The sequence below is a fragment of the Arachis hypogaea genome, chromosome 4 (assembly GCF_003086295.3).
Source record: "Arachis hypogaea cultivar Tifrunner chromosome 4, arahy.Tifrunner.gnm2.J5K5, whole genome shotgun sequence".
In the NCBI taxonomy this organism is placed as follows: domain Eukaryota; kingdom Viridiplantae; phylum Streptophyta; class Magnoliopsida; order Fabales; family Fabaceae; genus Arachis; species Arachis hypogaea.
Genome location: NC_092039.1, coordinates 128,293,339 through 128,299,338, shown reverse-complemented (window position 1 = coordinate 128,299,338; position 6,000 = coordinate 128,293,339).

Genomic DNA, 6,000 nt, shown 5'->3' with positions numbered 1-6,000 from the left:
AAAACACACGTATTATACTCCCACATTCAAGAATAAATAAATGCACGTTATTCAATCACTTCCTGTTTCCAAAGCGCACTACTCACCATGCATTATGAATGACTCTTCTTCTTCTTCCTCCATGAAAAATGAGCTTCTTGTCAAATTTGAAGATAATGGAACTTCAGAAATACACCCAAACGATTACAGAAATACACCCAAACGATTACAGAAATTCACCCAAACGATTATAGAAATACACCCAAAGGATTACAGAAATACACCCAAAGGATTACAAAACTACACCTAAAGGATTTAAGAAATACACCCAAAATTCATTGAAGTACACCTTATGCATAATTCAGAACTCTTTCTCTTTCTCCTCCTCATCTTCTACTGCTTCTTCTTCTTTAAAAACGATTTCAGAGCTTGATGTCAAAAAACAATGGAAATCGAGAATAACGAAGAAAGAAAACAGAGAGAAAAGCACGTAAATGAATGAAGAAGGAGAAAGAGAAGGCAAGAAACGAAAGAAAAGAAGAAGAAGAAGAGGAAGAGGAAGAAGAACGTGCAGTAAAAAAAACAATGGAAATCGAGAATAACGAAGAAAGAAAATAGAGAGAAAAGCACGTAAATGAAGAAGGAGAAAGAGAAGGCAAGAAAAGAAAGAAAAGAAGAAGAAGAAGAGGAAGAGGAAGAAGAACGTGCAGCAAAAAAAAGAAGAAGGTGCAGTGAAAACATGCAGTACGGTTCGAAGCGCGTGACTTATAAAGATTTGTATAAAAAAACGCTTATATGTGGAGAATTATTCATTCTGTTTTGTGTGTATAATAAGTTAATAACTAATTGATAATTATGCCGCTCTAATCACCAGATTTTTAAATAGATCTTAAATCAATAATAAATTAATCTTTAATCTATCAAATTAAAAAATAATGCGTACGTAAAGAACTAAAAAATGCCATGTTTGTCCGATTCAATGAGGCAATGCCAATAGTTTCTATAAATATGAAATTATTATTATTATTATTATTATTATTATTATTATTATTATTATTATTATTATTATTATTAATCGTTATCAGTGGCTAAAAAAATAGGGGGTTGAATATTAGTCTTTTTTTGCTGAATATTAATTTCTACCTTTTTAAAGAAACATCAGGAGATATTTATACTTTTGTCTCATATTGAGTTGAGAGACATTTTTGTTTTATCTCGTGTCGAGTTGAGAGACACTTTTTGTTTTCGTCTCTAGATTAACAGAAACTGAGAAAGGAGTAGAGAAGAAGAATTGACACCTAATATATCCTGATTCAGCCACTAGGTGCAATGTGGCCTACATCTAGTCTCCATCACAATAATGATAAAATTTCACTATGTTATTACAACATTACAAATACCAATTTCTCCCTAGGAACTATCCATTCCTATTTGAGACAAATCCAGATTCTACACCCAATCTGAATTTGACTAAGACTCAAAACCTATCTTTCAACTGCAAAGTGCTAACTCAACTTGCAAGAGAATTCCCACAGGATTATGAAACACAATATATAGATGTACAAAGAAACTCTGAGACATCTATGGCATTTTCTCTAATATTGATAACTGCCTTTTTTCACTCATTACCTTTTTCTTACAACCTCACCATGTTTGCCTTTTTCACCATGAGACTCAGACAGACAATATTAAAAAAAAGAAAACAAAATGAATATCTTTGAAGGAGAAGAACTCTGTTAGCTTCGGGTAGCTATGAGAACTCTGTGCTTTCACTTTCTTTCCTCGATTCCAACTCTTGGCCGTTCACCCTTAATATAGAAGGGGAAGCTTTCAAGGTTGAAACCGGTTCAACCAACCAACTTCACTCTGTTATTTTTCCTTTTCATTTAATGTAATTTATGTTTTATGCTCTTTTATTGTTTAATTAAGTTGTTATTATTGTTTCCTTGCAATTGGTAGTTGTAGATTTATTATTCTTGCACTTTTATGATACTTTCCTTTTATGCCTTCCAAGTGTTTGATAAAATGTTTGGTTGGATGTTAGTGTAGCTTTTTGAGCATTCTTGGCTTGGAAAGAGAAATTAGACAATATAGAGTCATTAATACCCAATTTAGATTGGTGATCTAGAGTTGTTAGTTAATATTATTTTCATTGACTCTAATCTCTTGCTAATTCAATTAGTAAGTTGATTACGACTTTTTGATTGAAATTAACTAGTCCTATTTGACTTTCTTCCTATGTTGGAGATGATATTGTACTTTCTCCCGATGTTGAAGATGACAAAATAGGATAAACTATTGATAATTATTATGTTATGATTAATGACTAGGATAGAAAGTCTATATTCTCAATCCTTGTCATGAATGTCTCTCTTTATTAATTGCTTCTTTACTTGTTTGATTTATTTCCTTGTCATTTATTTTCTTGCCCTTTTTTATCAACCAACCCACCCCTTGGATACCATAACCAATAATATGCATACCTCACTGCAATTCCTTGAGAAGACAACCCGGGACTAATACTCTCGGTTATTTTTATTTGGTTGGACTTGTGACAACCAAAACTTTAAACTTTGATTGAGTATTATTTGTTGGTTGGGAACTATACTATCAACAGAATTATTTGTGTGAAATTCTTAACCGACAATAATACTCTTTCAGTGGTACCCCTTTGAAAATTATTTTCCAACAAGAAGGCACTGACCCTTTCATACCAAACTCTAGGTGCTTGCCTAAGGCCATAAAGAGCCTTTGAGAGTTTAAAAACATGATTTGGAAAATTTTTATTTTTAAAACTGGGGGTTGAGCCACAAATACTTGTCTATCTATAAAACCATTAAGAAAAGCACATTTGACATCCATTTGAAACATTTTAAAACCCTTGTGGGCAGCATAGGCAAGAAATAACCTAATTGCTTCCATTCTTGCTATCGGAGCAAATGACTCATCAAAGTCAATACCTTCCTCTTGATTGTAACCTTGGGCCACTAGTCTAGTCTTGTTACAAACAAAACTACCATCCTCACCCAATTTATTTTTGAGAATTCATTTTGTACCGGTTGTCTTTTTACCATTTGGGTTCGGTACAAGAATTCAAACCTCATTCTTTTCAAATTGTGCTAGTTCTTCTTCCATGGCTTTAACTCATGAGGAGTCTTCAAGAGCTTGCTTCACATTGAGAGGTTCTACTTGGGACAAGAAGGCAACATTGCTTGGTTCTATTTGCTTCTTGCTTGAGGATTTAGTGGTTATGCCTTGTGAAAGATCACCAATGATGAATTCATGAGGGTAATCCTTCAAAAATTTTCATTCACGTGACTTTTGAGGAATGGTTTTGCTTTGACTAGTTTCAGTTGGCAGCTCTATTATGGATTCTCTAACTTGTTCAGGAGACAAAACAAAAATGCCTTCTCTATTCTGAAAAAAAATTTCTGGACAGACAGATTCAACAAATGGGATAGATTTGGGATTTTTTTTTATTGGCTTGACGGTTCACATCAGTTTCACTACCTGCATCATCATCTAAAAGAATACTAAGAATGGAGTTAGAATCACAAAAAGATACATGTATGGATTCCTCAATAGTTCTTTATTTTTTGAGGTAAACCCTAAATGTTTTGCTAGTGGTGGAGTATCCAATAAACATTCCTTTATAAGATTTTAGATCAAAATTTTCAAGATTTTCTTTATTATTAAGTACAAAACATTTGCATCCAAAAATATGAAAATACTTAAGATTAGGTGGAGTTCCTTTCCAAAACTCATATGGAGTTTTCTTTAATCCTTTTCTAATGATGGTTCTATTTAGAATATAACAAGCTGTGTTTACAACTTCAGCCCACAAAAATTTTGGAACATCATTTTCACAAAGCATTGCCCTAGTTATTTCTTGAAGGCTTCTATTCCTTCTTTCAACAACTCCATTTTTGTTGAGGTGTTCTTGGGCATGAAAAGTTATGTGCTATTCCAAATTCATCACAAAAATTTTCAAAATCTTGATTTTCAAACTCCTTTCCATGATCACTTCTCACATGAGCAATTTTTAAATATTTTTTATTTTGGATCTTTTTGCAAAGAGAAGAGAAAGCATAGAACGCATAATTTTTGTGAGCTAAGAAAAAACCCAACCAAATCTAAAGTAATCATCCACCACTACCAAATCATAATATTTTTCTCCCAAACTTTGAGTTCTAATAGGACCAAAAAGATCAATATGTAACATTTCCAATGGTCTTTTAGTAGAAATTCTATCTTTGAATTTAAAAGATGATCTTACTTGTTTGCCTAGTTGACATGCATCATAAGTAATATCTTTATCAAATTTAATATTTAGAATTCCTCTAACTAAATTCCTTTTAACAAGCTTAGAAATTTGGCACATACTTGCATGTCCCAATTTCTTATGCCAAAACTATTTTTCAGATTCAAGAGAGGTAAAACAAGTTACTTTTTTATCCTTTAAATCCTCTAGAGTTAATCCATACACATTATTACATCTTTTTGCTTCAAACAAAATATCACTGAATTTTTCACAAATAACCAAGCAATCTAATTTTCTAAAAATAACCAAATATCTAAGATCACACAATTGGCTAATGCTTAGTAGATTGTGATTCAATCCATCAACAAGCAAAACATCATTAATGAAAGAAGAGAAGTTCTTACCCACTTTACCTATGGCCACTATTTTTTCTTTTCCATTGTCACCGAAAGTAACAAAGCCTCCATCATACTCATCGAGCTTGATGAAGAATGTTGACTTTCCGGTCATATGCCTAGAGCACCCACTATCCATATACCACATGTTGTCCTTTCTTTTGGATGTTAGGCAAACCTACAAAAATGCTTAAGTGACCTTAGGTATCCAAATTTTTTTGGATCTTTTAATGTCAAACCATCTTCTTTGTCCCAAGCTATTATAGTTACAAACAATCTTGTAAACTTTGTTACTAACCAGCCTTTCATTTATGAAATGTAAAGTGTCCATTCCAATTGTATAATCTATAAAATTTTTTGGTTACTATTTCTTTGGATTTTGAAATCTAATGTCATCCGAAGTGGATGCTATATTAGCAAATGGAGAATTTTCAAAAATATTTTTTGAATTTTTATGAAAATCCAAACTAGCTTTATCAAAGAGAGGTTTTTGACCAGTCAAGAGTTGATTCAAATTTTTAGAACTTTGGACAAAGTTAGCTAGGTCCTCTTTTAGTCTTTTTACTTTTTTGTGCAGCCTCTCATTTTCCTCAAAATAATTTAGATTTGCAATCACAAAATGATGATATTCAGAGCTTTTAAGTTCAACTTTTAACCGCTTATTTTCTTCAACAAAATCAACAGCAGTTTCGGCTTCTCTTAATTTATCTTTGAGAAAACTATTTTCTGCTTTTAGAATGGTAACTTGAGATTCAAGATCGTAGTTTTCATTTAAGAAGCATCTGATTTTTTCATTGAGATGATCTATCATAAGATGAAAGTCTTCAGTTGAGGGTTCAGGAAATATTACCTCATTGACTATGTCGGCCATGAGACAAGTTTGGGATTTGGTTTCTGTTTCATCTTCTTCATCCGAATCATTCTCCAAGTCTTCTCATGAAGCCATGAGTCCTTTCCTCTTTTCTCTTTTCGGTTTGTCCTCCTTCTTCAATTTAGGACAATCAAACTTGAAGTGTCCAGTTTCTTTACAGTTGTAGCAGATCACCTTGCTTAAGTTCCTCTTTGGTTTTCTTGAACTGCCTCCTTTGTTCCGTTCCTTCAGCTTCATCATTTTTCTGAATTTCTTAGCAAACAAAACAAAGTCATCGTCAGATAAATTATCACTGGATTCATCATCCAGGGAATCAGTGACAGATTTGAGAGCAACTCCTTTCTTTTTAGTATCTTTTTTCAATAAGTATTTTCAAAGACAAGTAAGCTTCCTTTCAGATCATCATAGGTCATTTCATCAATACCACTACTCTCAGCTATTATTATAGCCTTGGTTTTTTACTCTTTAGTTAGACATCTCAATATTCTCCTCAC